At 40.3% G+C, this 14,794-nt stretch overlaps 1 long non-coding RNA gene across 2 annotated transcripts in view; it reads right to left on the reverse strand.

Moving 5' to 3' along the window:
• Window positions 1-7,906: 7,906 nt before the first annotated feature.
• Window positions 7,907-14,794, reverse strand: part of LOC129557578 (uncharacterized) — a 41,113-nt gene continuing 34,225 nt past the window's right edge. Inside the window, exon 5 of one of the 2 annotated variants that reach the window (XR_008686238.2) lies at window positions 7,907-8,951. This is a non-coding gene — a long non-coding RNA (uncharacterized LOC129557578). The remainder of the gene's footprint in view (window positions 8,952-14,794) is intronic. The other variant, XR_008686237.2, reaches the window with a different exon arrangement.

The following is a 14,794-nucleotide window of genomic DNA, read 5'->3' on the forward strand; positions in this document are numbered from 1 at the left end:
CCTCTGTGAAGGGAGAAGAATCACTACCTTTGAGTGCTTCAGTTACTTTTTGGATAGCATCCAAATTAGTATCACTTTAATAAATGTTTACTGGAGCACTGGATGTGCCCAGCTTGGTGCTAAATGTGGAAAAGGTTACCAGGTGGAGCTGAAGCTGGCCTCAGCCCAGAGGGAGTTGACATACTGGGAGAAATCTTACAGAATGCCTGTGGATACCTTCATTACAACACTGGGCTCCAGTGCTCAAAAGCAAATCTGAACCAAACACTCAGAGAAGGTTACTGCAACTTCCAATTTGAGTTGAAAGCAGGATCACAGATGTTTAATGGGCAAAGTAGCAGGGATGGATGTATAAGTAGGAGCCAGAGATTTTTTTTAAGGGGGGAGCAAACACCAGATGGTGAAATGCACTCTTCTGGTCATATGCAGGGTTTTAGCAGTGCAGAGATGGTCCAATATGCTGGAGGTGTATGCAGCACGTTTCTCATAAAATAACTAAGGTGAAATTCATGGGATAAAGAGGCAGAGTTGGAGGAAAGTTATTAGAAGGAATGTTGCCCAGCTCTGTGTAGAGCAAGTTGAATAATTCAGAAGCGTTGTCCAATTCATTACTCAGAGCTCCATCCTGACATGCAGAATAATGTTAGAAAACTAAAGCAATGAATGAAATAGACTTGCCCAGCAAAGATAAAAATCATAGATTCTCAAGATCAGTGATGCTTATAAACACAAATAAATACTTAAGGTGGTGGGATTTGTTCTTTCTTAATGTTCCCTAAGTAATACGAGTATTATGCTTCTGGAATGAATTGGTAAGACTGTTCACAAAATAACTCTGCTTAAAACTGCTAAACAACAATGATTCCCAGGTATTAGCTTGTACCATGTGCCAGGCACTGTGCTAAGTGCTTTAAATTTGTTATTTAATTTAACCCTCAGCCCCACCCCATGAGGGAACTATTTCTCATACTAACCTTTTGATTTGAGAATAGTTTTAGGTTTTGTTTTTTAGACTTACAGAAAGATTGTAAAGGTAGTACAGAGGTTTCCTAAATACTCCTCTACCTAGTTTCCCATATTATCTTACATTAGTAAGGTACAATTAGTCACAATTAATCAACTAATATTGATACATAATTATTAACCACAGTCCATACTTTATTTATATTTCCTTCAGTTCAGTCCAGTTCAGTTCAGTCACTCACTCGTGTCCGACTCTTTGCGACCCCATGAATCACAGCACACCAGTCTCCCTGTCCATCACCAAATCCCAGAGGTCACTCAAACATATTTCCTTAGGTTTTACCTAAGGTCCTTTTTCTGTCCTACAATCTCATAACACATTTAATCATTTATCTCCTTAGGTTCTCTTGGCTGTAACGGTTTCTCAGACTTTTCTTGTTTTTGGTGACCCTGACAATTTTGGAGTGCCCTGGTCAAGTTTCTTTGGTAGAATGTCCCTCAGTTTTGATTTCTCTCATAATTATATTGGTTAATAGATCCTTGGGAGGAAGACCTTAGAGGTAAAGTGCCATTCTTGTCACATTGTACCAATGGTGCCTGCTGGTCTAGTGGCTGAGACTCTGGGCTTCCACTGCAGTGGGCACAGGGTCAGTCCCTTGTCGGGGAAGTTCCACAACCTTGTGCAATGTGAGAGAAAAAAAAAAGAGTGCCTTCTCTCAACATGATTTATCACTGATAATGTTAAGCTGCTTGAACTCCTGGCTGAAGTAGTGTTTGTCAGGTTTTTTCCACTGAAAAAAGGTGGTTTTCTCCCACCCCCTACCTTCTTGCCACAATAGTATATTCTAGAGAAAAATCTCTGTGCATAGCCCATGTCTGAGGGGGCAGTAGCTGCATGAATTGTTTGGAATTTTTCCATGTGAGTGATTTGCCTGTTCTTTCCCATTTATTTATTCAATCATTTATTTATATCACTATGGACTCAAGGATATTTATTTTATACTTTTGGTTATAATCCAATACCACATTGTTTATTTTGTTGATTAAATGATCTCAGTTTTGGCCATTGGGAGCTCTTTCAGTCGGCTCTTACATCCCTTTGGCATTCCCTCACCCTTGTTTGGTTTTTTTGGAGCGTTTTCTTACTTTCTGACACTGCAAGGTGCTCCAGGCTCATAATTCGATAGTCCTTGCCCCACCCTTGAAATTAGCCATTTCTCTGAGGAGTCCTGTTTCCGCCTATTAGAGAATAGTATTAGAAACCAGGCTTCCCTGGTAGCTCAGTCAGTAAAGAATGCGCCTGCAATGTAGGAGACCTGGGTTTGATCCCTGGGTCAGGAAGATCCCTTGGAGAAGGAAATGACAACCCACTCCAGTAGTCTTGCCTGGAAAAATCCCATGGACAGAGGAGCCTGCTGGGCTACAGTCAGTAGGGTCACAAATAGTTAGATATGACTTAGCAACTAAAGCATCACCATTAGAAACCAAGATCTGGCTTTTGGTTATGGAAGTAACTTTTCATTTTCTGTACTTTATGCATGAGGAAACTGAGGTTTAAAGAGATGAAGTAACCTTCCCAAGGTCATGCCTTGAAAAATTGTAGAACCTGAATTCCAAATTGGGTCTGTCTAATCTTGTAACTATGACATGATTTCTTTCTTTGCCCCTGCCCCCCTCCCCTTGGGATATCAGTCTGCTTTCCAGTGAAACTTAAGTAGTGTTGGAAGTTTTCCTGGTCTGTTGACATATATTCTATTTCAGTGTTCCCTTTCTTACTGTCCCTGAGATCACATTTTGGTAGGGCTTATTCAAGACAATGGCCCTTTAGTTAGGGTTCTAATCTAAAATAAGTATCCCTGGAGGTAGTGTTGAGGGTCTGAAAGCGATTTTTCCACATTTTGGGAAATATAATGGAAATCGTACATTTAACCATGACACAACTGCCCAGGCTAAGGAGAATGTCACATTTCTTTGATTCTGTATCAACTCAATGTGGCTGACTACGTGAATTATTTCAAACCATTTGAAACTGATTGGCTGATGATGATTTCATAGGAATTTCTGAAGTTGGAGAGGATAATAAAGAGTCTTTAGGGGTGGAAATGTTGGAAAAGGCCACTTTCGTTACTGTTTTACTCGTGATCCAACTCTGATTGAAGTGGAGCCATTATGAGGGCTGTCTCTATGTATGTGGCAGGGAAAGAGTAACTTTTTTGGATATAAAGTAGGCATATATATTTGGTGTATGTTTTACCAATTTGCTGTAATGTTTTAATGTTCAAAATTCTGGCCCAAGTTACTTTTAATTTCTGCTTCATTTTAGATGCCTATTTAAAAAAATTTTAAGTGTACACATTGGAATGATTTTTTTGTATTCTATTTTCTGAAGGAAAAACCTCTATCTTACTGTAGATAAGCATATGGATCTATTTAATATGTTCAAAAGCAATGCATATGAATGACTCAAAGCCTAAGTTTGTGGTGCTTGGATCAATTGCCTGTTGGGATGGACTCAGAAAGGTGGTAGGAGAAAGGGGGGGAGATGAACAGACTAACTGGGAGAGAAGTAACATGTGGTTCTAGAAAACAAAAGAGGCATACGCAGCCATAAAAGATAACTGTTATGATAGAAGGAAAGGTCTCCGTGAATATTGACAGAGCCTGGCTTTTCACTCAGTTGTGTTCACTTGAAACCATATGAAGAAACAGTACAATTAAAATACTTAGAGAATATTATTTGAAAGAAACTTTTGAGATCATCTAATTCAGTGATTCTAAACTCTGGACTGCACGTTGGAATAACTTGGGGAAGTTTTCAATAATACTGACGCCCAGGCTCCACATCTTAAGTTTCTGACTTGGTAGACCTGTGATGTAGTCCCTCGCATGGGAAATTTTTTAAACTCCTCAGTAATTTTAATATGCTTCCAGGTTTGGAACCATTGATCTAGCTTTTTTTAAAAAAAAAATTGAGATATTTCAAATGCATAAATAATACAGTGAAAATATATTAGAAGCCTCTGTATTTTAACACATAACTTTTAGCCACATTTGCTTTATTTGCTTTTGTTTCTTAAGATACAGGATGGCACACATATCCTTTGAGTCTCTCTGTGCTTAGTCGTTCAGTCATGTTGACTCTTAGCAACCCCATTGATTATAGCCACCAGGCTCTTCTGTCCTGGGGATTCTCCAGGCAAGAATACTGAAGGAAGTGGGTTGCCATGTCCTTCTCCAGGGGATCTTTCCAACCCAGGAATCGAACCAGGGTCTCCTGCATTGCAGACAGATTCTTTACCAGCTGAGCTACCAGGGAAGCATATAACTTTTAGCCACATTTGCTTCATTTGCTTTTCTTTCTTAAAATATAGGATGACACACATATCCTTTGAGTCTTTCACTCACTTTCAAATCCCATTGCCATCTCTCCTTTCCCAAGGGCATTCGCCACCCTGGAGGTGATAATACCCTGCCCATGCATGTTTTCATATCTTTACCTAACAAATATGTGAGTATGTACAGTTTTGACTGCCTGTTTTCCATACATATATTTTGATATATAGTATGTGGATCCTTTTGCATTTTGCTTTCCTTACTCAACATTATGGTTTTGCAACTTATCCCTGTAGTCAAATTCATGAATTTTACCTGCTATATGGTATTCCCTTGTATAACATAATTTATTTATGCATTTCCCTACTGATGAGCTTTTAAGTTGTTGTAGCCACTTTGTTTTGTTTTGGTTTGGGTGTATTAAAAACTCTGTGGTAGACATTTTTGTACATATCTCTTTGAGTATACTTCTCTAGGGCAGAGGTCTCCAGCCAATGTGGCACAGCAGTGCTTCACAGTTGAGTGGGAGATCTGGGGTCCCTGAGCCCTCAGGGAAGCCAAGTGGGACCTAAGGGGAGCACAGACCCCTGGATAGGTCACCTCCTGCTGTGAGCAACCCCCCATCAGATTACCTGCAGTGTGTTATATGAATATCATTCTCTAACTTGCCATGATGGAAAGGGGTTGGAAAACACTGCCCCCTAAAATGTGAAATGTACCTAGATGTCAAAGTCTTGCGTTTTAGAGTCAGCACATTTTAGTCAATAATTATTGCTAAATCATCCTCCAAAATAATTGTACCAATCTACATGCCTGTGTTGCAAGATTTGAAATTTTTTGCCAGTCTCGTAGACATGAAATGATATCTTGTTTTAATTTGCATTTTCTTGATAAAGCAGGCAGTACTTTCATATGTTTATTGGCATATGTTTGTGGTTTGTGAATTGGCTGCTTCTGTCCTTTGCTCATTTTCTGATTGAATTGTTTCTTTTTACTGATTTGCAATGATTGTCTGTTTTCTGGATATTAATATTGTGTTGGTTATGTGTATTTGCAAGCTATAGCTTACCTTTTATTTTTAGGATTATTCTTCATTAAAAGTTTTTTGTTTCTAGTTTATATTTCCAGTGAAAACACTTGAGCCTCATTTTACCTAGTAATAGTAGTTGAGTGGTGCGTGCGTGCTCAGTTGTGGCTGACTCTTTGCAACCCCATGGACGTAGCCTGCCAGATTCCTCTGTCCATTGGATTTCCCAGGCAAGAATACTAGAGGAATGTTGTCACCATGCTCACCATTCTAAACAGTGTAGCTGTATTGAAAAGAACACAGGTTTGAACCCAACGTTACGGAAGTCTTCAAGATCTGTTTCTAATAGTTATTGGCAAAATGGTTGCAAAAAGTTATTTTCTCATAATAATTAAATTGTTACCTAAGTAAGCTGAGCCAAACAGTGATGAATAATTTAGTCACCTAGTCCCCAAACATACCTATTTAGTGCCAAAGCTGCCAGAATGCCACATCCTTTCCCAAAGTGTGCCCTCTGGGGTCCTGCTCTTTAGAAAGTATTATTTGGTTAATTTCACCCTTCATTTCCTTCTTTTAAAAATATCTATACTTATTCATCTTTGGAATCTCCCTTTTCTGTGGAACATCTAATAGCATCCCAAGATACTATTATCCTATAGAACAGACTTTGAGAATCTCTACACTAGAAAACACTCATCTGAGATCTCCAAGCTTGCCTTTCCAGGAGCTGGTACCTTGCCTGAACAGTACAGTAAATGCATGAATACGGAAACACCAGCACCTGTTACACTGAACACCACACACTGATCTGCAGCAAAGAGAAGTTTTAAGGCTCCTTTTGTTTCCTAGTGGAATCTTGTGCTTTACTCTATGAGAGTGAAACTCTTTCCTTGTCCTTTATGTGTGCATCTCTTTAAAATGTGAGAATTATTGTGTGTATGGGATTATGATTATTTACTGAGTTCTGTAGGTATGGCTCTTTGGAAGGGTCTGTTACTTACCTGAAGACCTAAAATTCCAGGACAAAAGACAAAAGCTCAGAAGATGGGCCTTTGCTAGAGTAAAGGTCTCTTTGGACTTTGATTTCTTGAGTCCAGAATTTAAAGAACTGAATTATCCAGATGTATGTGTCTAAGAAGTGGGTAGTAAGAAAATTGGGAGCTTATACTTTCAAACTCTGTATAAGAAGGTATCCTTGTAAGTCAAGAATGACAGGCAGACTTTTACTATTTATCTTTTTCTACATTTGAAATTTTGAATAAGCATATGTATTATCAATTCAATAACTTGATGAAACTAATAATGAATGATTAGGGATTTCCCTAGTGGTCCAGTGGTTAAGACTTTGCCTGGCAATGTAGGAGGTGTGGGCTTGATCCCTGGTCATGGAGCTAAGATCCCACATGACTCATGGCCAAAAAATCAAACATAAAAGAGAAGGAATAATGTAACAAATTCATTAAAGACTTAAAAATAATTAATGACTAGATTTTATCTTATGATTCAGCATGTGTTATCAGGATCTTACTATGTCTCTCACTGCAGTTAGGGGACTATGGCAACGAAAAAGTTAGGAAATACCTCTGGGGAAGTGATTATTATGGTACTGATGAAGAAATACAGGATTCAAATTTATGTATACAGAAGATCACAATTATATAAATTATGCATAGAAAAAAATGGCAAGAAATATATATTAAGGTGTTAACTCTAGTGGTCTTTGAGTTGCTAAGAATATTGATGGGTTTTCCTTCCTTCTAATTAAGAACTTTCTGTATCACCACATGCAACTCTTCAAATGGTTAAAAAAAATAAATTTTGTTTTTAGATGTACCGCAAAAAAGTTTTTAAGTATACCAGATGCTGATATAATTTTAGTGTTAATACGTGTTTTGCAAAGACCACCGAGCCCACTTTTGTATGATAATTGTATCATGTAAACTGCCCATTAGTTATAGTTCTCATAATTAGTGGAAAGTAGCTAAAAAGTAATAATAGGCACAGGTTTCAAAAATAGAAGACTGAAATCTTTGTTCCCAAATTTGGTACTTATTACTGGATGACCTTGGGTAAGTTTCTGAAACCTCCCGGAACCTCGACTTTCTCATCTGCTGAGGGAGGAGAATAATGGCTGCTGCCCCGTAGAATCATTGTGAAGATTAGGTGAGAATCGCAGCCGTCAGCGTGGCATGTGCATAGTAAGTCCTGAGGATTGTCAGCTCCTGCTAGCAGTTCGAGCCCAAGACTCTCGGCTACACAGAAGGAATAAAGGTCTCATATGGGATACAGACAAGTTAGCGCCCCTGTGTAACTTCAAGAGGCCATACACTAGAAAATCAAAGTGGAGAACAGGCTTTGGGGAGAGAAATCTCAAGGAAATACTTCTCAAAAAAAAGAAAGAAAGAAAGAAAGGGGTTAAATCTTTTTCTGCAGTAAAATGTAGGAAAAGGAGATGGCAGGGTAAAAAATCAAACAAATGATCTTGGACAGCAGGTATAGTGTTACCTGTGGGGAAGAGATAAGAGGAAGGTCTGTAAGGTTACTGATCAGACAAAACCAAATAGGGTATTAAAGAGAGGGTTTGATATCGAGCCCTGAATAGAATTTCAGGAATATGAATGATGGCCTGGGATTACCATGTTATAAATCAATGAGGTGACTCAGATGATATCATAGACCAGAAGAACAAAATTCAAATAGATATTAATAACACCTGACCTTGGATATTAACCTTCAACACATATATTTGTGATCTAAAATTCTGGGGTGGACAATCCTATAACCATCTGGTTCTTTTTTATTTTATTTTTTGAAGGAAGGAAGTGGCAAGGATGGACTTTGGGAAGGGAAAATAATAAAGGTAATTTAAAACAAGACATTTGGGCTTTGAAGGCAAGAGGGCTTGCAAAAGTTCGGAAGTGCTGAGCTATCAAGTGTCATGATGGTGTCAGGTTTGTTTTCTGTGAAATATTTGAACTAATTTTATCAGCAGCATTTCTCTCCAGCTATTTACCACCTGAGTATTTGTCAAGGCCTTTAGAGGAGGCAGCCGAACAAGTACATCTGAAATTCTTTCTATTTGGAGCACAACTTGGGTGGGGAAGGCTCTCTGGTGACAGGGGTGGGGAGCTGACAGTAGATGTTGCTGTGAGAAAGATGGGATTTCAAGAGCTGTCATCAGGATTGCCACGTCTGGTTGCAGTCGATATTTTTCCAAATGCCAGCCACACGGGGATTTAAAAGAATGTGCAAAGAAGCATGTGGCGTGCTCCTCATGAAGCAAGAGTGGGCTAAGTGGCTCGCTTAGCATCACTTGCCCCCAGCCAATCACGAGCTCGGGCACCCTGGTCTCTTCCCTGCAAGGCCTTGGCCACATGCCCTCCTATACAATTGTGAGGAGATTGGATGAACCACGATGGTATTTAAAGCACTCTTCCATGGCACTCTTGCAGTTGTAAGATTTCCCAAGAGGCAGTTGCCAAGATTATGTTCTTTCCCACTGGCTTTTAATTTGTAAATTTTAATGGGCTTTAGATATGGCAATGTAGGTGATGTTCTGCAAGGTGGCCATAGATGAGAAGGTCCCGTAGAAATCTTCAGGTTGCACTCTCTGCCATCATAAAAGATGCTTAAAAAAAAAAAAAAAAAAAGGCATAAGGATCAAATTCTCTGATTGTTAGCATGCTGCTTGCAGAAACTCTGATTTTAAAAGAAATCTGTGAATCATCTATGTTCTTATAGTGACTAGAAAATCACACAATTTTGTTTAAAAGTAAACCACCCTTTGAAAATGAAAAGGAAACAGATCAATACTCGCTGGACCATATTTCTCTTTATGTTTTTATCCACCCTAATCATGCAAACTCTGCTGGCAGCCTTCCCAGATTCTTAACACTGCCTTGACACTCTTTTTCTCTCCTCCTGGTGTAACAGCCCTATTTGAATTATTAATTCTGGGATACCTCCTTCCTCTCAACCTAGAAGGCAAACAGATCCACCCATTTTGGGCATCAGAAGAGTAATCAGTGGTATATTAGGATCCACTTCTATTTCAGTATTGGATCCTTAATAAAAGATTTACTTGAGAGTAATTCAGTATCCATTTTATGAATAAACTGTTCACAGATTAACTAAGCAGTTAAACTTCACATAGGTGACAGATCACAGATATTTCTGAGTGAATTTGCTCCCAAGCTCTTTTTCATTAAGCTGTTAGAAGTGTTTCAGGAATGGAATAAGCCTGTTACCTTTTGTTTTCAATTTTTGTCATCTTCCTTTTAACTAATAATCCTCTTTTTAAGAGTTATACATTGCTTTATTGAGCCCAAGGCTGAACTGATATCTCTTCATTGCTTCTTTCCAACTTGTACACTGTTGGGAGGCTTCCAGATACCCAGCCCAAGAAACTCAGTAAGTAAAACATCTAGTATCACAGGGTTGCCCTGTCTCTAGAAACTTCTATTCTCTCTTCTATCTCTTGCTTGCTTTTTCTTTTCTGGACTTTCACTCTCTTTTCATTGCATATCTCCAGTCTTGCAACTGTAGTTCAACTATGCCAATTGTTCTTTTTGTGGTGCAATATTTCACTAAGGGAATATATCACAGCTTTTTTTTTTAATCCCATCAAAAGACACTTAGGTTGTTTCCATCTGGGGGTTCTCACAAACAGGGCTGCTTTGAACTTTCTTGCACATGTAACCCGATACACTTAGGCAAGACTTTCTTAAAGATCTAGTCCTAGGAGTGGTATCACTCTCCCCTGGGTGTGCCTGTCTTACTCGATGATACCAAACTATATTCCAAATAGGTTGTGCTAAGCAACTGCCTATTGACGGGCTCCTGTGTGCCCAGCTCTGTGATGGCTCTGTAGCCTGCAAAACATAGTCCTATCCCTCGCCTCACAGTGCTCACTTATGCTCTAGTGGGCAGAGGGGTTCTGCCAAGTCACCGTCTTGATAAACTGGAACCAGAATGGAGGGATGTCCATCTCCTCTCTCTCTGGGATCGCTCCTTGTCTGCCTGGTATGGTCAGCGATTGGACGGAAGCTCCAGCTGCTCTGTTGTGTTCTCTGAAGTGGTGTGCTCATTCATCTGCTCGTCTGGAGGCCTCTCTTGGCATTGAAAAGGATTGTCATCTGAGAAGTGTCTCCTAGATTATAACTCTTTCAGAAAGATAATTCAAACACTTCCTTGGTAACTCTTAGGAGCCAGGTGACTTTGTCCCTGCCCTCAGACACTGTAGATTTTAATAAGGGAGACAAACTACATAGTTAGAAATAAACAAGAGCCTAGTTGAAATGCCCTTGAAAATACTGCAGCAGATGCTCAGGTTTTTTGCCTTTTTTCCAGCTGAAACAGACATGAAAGGCTGGTGCTTTGTGCCAAACATCGTGGCACCACTATTTCATTCCCCTCTGTAAGTGGACTGAGTTGGGAGGACTTAAGACACTCCATACTTATTTGTCTATTCATGCATTCACCAAATATTTGTTGAGTGGTTGTTACATGTAAGCCACTATTTTGCTGTCATCATCTTTGGAAGCTTACATTCTTTATGGGCCCACACTTCCAGAGGGTTTCTCACTGCCTGTCTCCTTGCCTGATGTGTCACCTTAACAACACTGAACCCCAAGTATATTCCTGACCTTCCCTGAGCCTGGGACAAAGCTCCCCCTGTCCCTGCACTTATATTACATCCCCTTTTCCCATAGTGTTTTCACTTGCTGTCACTTACAAAGCTCCACCAGCTACCTGGATGTATCCTACACAAGGATATGTACCTTGTGTGTATACAGCTTCCCTAGATCTTCCAGACATTGGCCCAAAGTAATGATAATTACTATTTAAAGAGAGGTATCTTGCCTGGAGAATCCCATGGACAGAGGATCCTGACAGGCTACAGTCCATAGGGTCGCAATGAGTTGGCCATGACAGAAGCAACTTAGTATGTAGCAACAGTTTAGAAAATGCTTTTGCATCCACAATAGTGTACTTATATCAAATTTAGAAGATTCACAAATAGGCAGTTTTAGATCATTATTAGATTATTCTCTATTGCACAGATGAGAATTTCAAGGCTCAGAGAAGGTAGGTAACTTGCCCAACCAAGATCACACAGCTAGTAAGTAAAAAGGTCAAAGTTTTGTCCTGAATGTTTCCCTCTATAATTTGACCTAATCTCCCATCCCACAGACTGTTCTAGTCCCAGCTAGACCAGACCTGATTCTTCTACCATTCCTATGTCCAGTTCAAAGCCAACCTAGGTCTTTAAACATGACTCTGGATCCTCTGGGACTTCCTACTAATGAAGTAGCCCTTCCTTGGGTTTCCCAGAAGTAAGATGTGAGCCCCAGGCATGACCTAAGATCCTGAGATATCCATAAATGTAGCCATCTTTCAACATTCCTTGGATGCCCATCCTGTGCATACTATTCACTATAGTAGGCACTAGTTACTTAAATTAAGAGGCTTTCCTGGAGTCTCAGATGGTAAAGAATTTGCCTGCAATACAGGAGACCCAGGTCTAGTCCCTGGGTCAGGAAGATCCCCTGGAGAAGGGAATGGCTACACACTCTGGTATTCTTGCCTGAAGAATTCCATGGACAGAGGAAATTAAAAAACTCAACCAAAAATCCAATTCCTCTGTCACACTAGCCTTATTTCAAGTGGCTACTGTGTGAGACAGTGCAGATTATAATTATTTCCATCAGGAAGGTTCTATTGGATGATGTTAGTTACAGCAATCTCCACATGTCCATCAGTGCTGCTGTGACAACCACCTGCTCATAAGTGGGTTTTAGTCATAAATAAACGTTGGGATTGAGCACTGAGGTCCATGGGTTTTGTTTTGTTTTTTAAGTGAGGATAAGCTACAGATCAGGAATAAAAGAGAGGGTTGTTGTTGATTTTCAGTCTCTAAGTCATGTTCAATTCTTTGCAATCCTATGGACTGCAGCATGCGAGCCTTCCCTGTCCTTCACTATCTCCCAGAGTTTGCTCAAATGACGTCTATGGAGTCGGTGATGCCATCCAACCATCTCATCTTCTGTCGCGGCCCTTCTCCTCTTGCCCTCAATCTTTTCCAACATCAGAGTCTTTTACAATCAGTTGGCTTTTCACAGGGGGAAAAGAGGACAAAGGGCCAAGATGTGAAACCCCGTTTCTCAGCCAAAAGAACAGGAACAAATTGAAATAAACTGGAAGTTGCGGACAGTCAGAGGTGGCCACAAACCACAAGCACAGTGAGACTTGCCCTGTTGGGGATGTTAAACTACCCACTGCAGTTTGCACCCAAAGCTGCTGATGAGGGATTCACTCCGCAGATGTTTTGATGACCTACAGCACAGGAAATGAGGTGGCCACAGTGAGCAAAATCCAGGGTCAGAGAACCTGGGTCCCAGTGAAGCCGAGATCTGGGTGATGCGGGGACAGGCGGGGAGGGCTGGTGGCAACACTTGGCTTCCCCCTACCTGGGCGTGAGTTCCTGCTCTGCCCCTTCCTGGCGCTGTGGCTTTGTGTGCATCACTCAGATTCCTGCTCTGAGAAGCAGGGATGGAAAAGCCTTCTCTGCAGCATAGGTATGCGGATCAGATCCTATGATGAAAAGCACCCAGCCCTGCATAGAGCCCCGGAGATGGTACCACTTCTACCACTGCTCTTGTCAATGACTCAGTGATCTGGCAGGAGGTTCCAGGCAGGGGTTGTCTGGGTGAGATGGCATTTCTCAGGCAGAACTCCCTCTCACCATCTCCCTTGTACAGTGAGAGAGAAAGAGCCTGGACTCCAGGAGGATTCATCTTCTGTATTCTTTTTGAGACAGATGAGTTAAGGATCAGCTCAAGTGAGTGAAGCCATTTCCCTTTCATTCTGACCTGCCAAGTAGACTTTTCTATTTATATCACCAGCTCATTTGATCAAAATATGATGCAAGTATTAGGCAACAACTGGTCCCTGGTTTGTTTTTGGCTCATTGTCTTTAGACCTCAAGCTCTCAATTCACGTTTTGTAACCCCTATACCACTGTAAGGAGTATGGTTAAACTGGATTTCCTCGGTTGCTTCTTCCAGGTTTCCCCTTGTTTAAAGACCCAGATGCATTCTTGATCTAGGTGAAAGGAAGTTTGTTTTGTTTGTTTGTTTCTTTATTGTGGTGCTATGAGCTTATTTAAAATTTTCCATTACCTTGTAGCTCAGAGGTGAGTCTGTTACTGAATTGAGTTCATTTTGTTTTGCAAAAATATCCAGAAAATTGTACCTTATTTGGATAAGAAGTAATGGCAGAAGCCAGAAATATTCCTATATCCTGCCCTTAAAGGATCAAATGGTGTTTTTTTTACCTTAATTAAAATAAATTAGAAGGAAGAGAAGAGAATTTTGTAACTTGAATATTAATCAAGCTCTTAGGCAACCTTCTCACCCAGAGTCAAAATGATGATATATCACAGTGACCTAAGGATTTTAAGATCCCTGGTTAAATGGGTCAGGTTTATGTAAAATATTATTCTCATTATCATTCAAATAACTAGCAAGTAGGGAATTTTCACCTGCATTCAGAACTTATAGCTCACCACAAATAGCCTTTTATGTCTCAGCTGGTAAAACCTCCATAAGGAGGTTGTTATTCTACAAAACAGCTTTTCATAGAAATCTAATTCAATTTTAAGAAAATGAATATGAAGGGAAAATACCTGTTCCTGCTCTTTGAATAGCTCCAGCCTCCTACTCCCACTCCCACTCTGAGTCAAAGCTCCTTTAAAAGCGTTAGTCAGTCAGTAGTGTCCAACTCTCTGTGACCCTATGGACTGTAGCCCACAAGGCTCCGCTGTCCATGTGATTCTCTATGGTGAGAATACTGGAGTGGATTGCCATTTCCTTCTCCAGGGGATCTTCCCGATCCACGGATCGAGCCCAGGTCTTCTGCTTTGCAGGCAAATGCTTTACACTCTGAGCCACCAGGGACCTTCCCTAGAAGACCTTTTTTCCCAAAGAAAGGCAATACCAAAGAATGCTCAAACTACCACATAATTGCACTCATCTCACATGCTAGTAAAGTAATGCTCAAAATTCTCTAAGCCAGGTTTCAACAATATGTGAACCATGAACTTCCAGATGTTCAAGTTGATTATAGAAAAGGCAGTGGAACCAGAGATCAAATTGCCAACATCCGTCAGGTCATCAAAAAAGCAAAAGAGTTCCAGAAAAACATCTACTTCTGCTTTATTGACTATGCCAAAGCCTTTGACTGTGTGGATCACAACAAACTGTGAAAAATTCTGAAAGAGCTGAGAATACCAGACCACCTGACCTGCCTCTTGAGAAATCTGTATGCAGGTCAGGAAGCAACAGTTAGAACTGGACATGGAACAACAGACTGGTTCCAAATAGGAAAAGGAGTACATCAAGGCTATATATTGTCACCCTGCTTATTTAACTTATATGCAGAGTACATCATGAGAAACGCTTGGCTGGCTGA

This window comes from Moschus berezovskii, chromosome 7 (assembly GCF_049115385.1).
Source record: "Moschus berezovskii isolate FMDL1 chromosome 7, NW_MosBer_1.0, whole genome shotgun sequence".
Lineage (NCBI taxonomy): Eukaryota > Metazoa > Chordata > Mammalia > Artiodactyla > Moschidae > Moschus > Moschus berezovskii.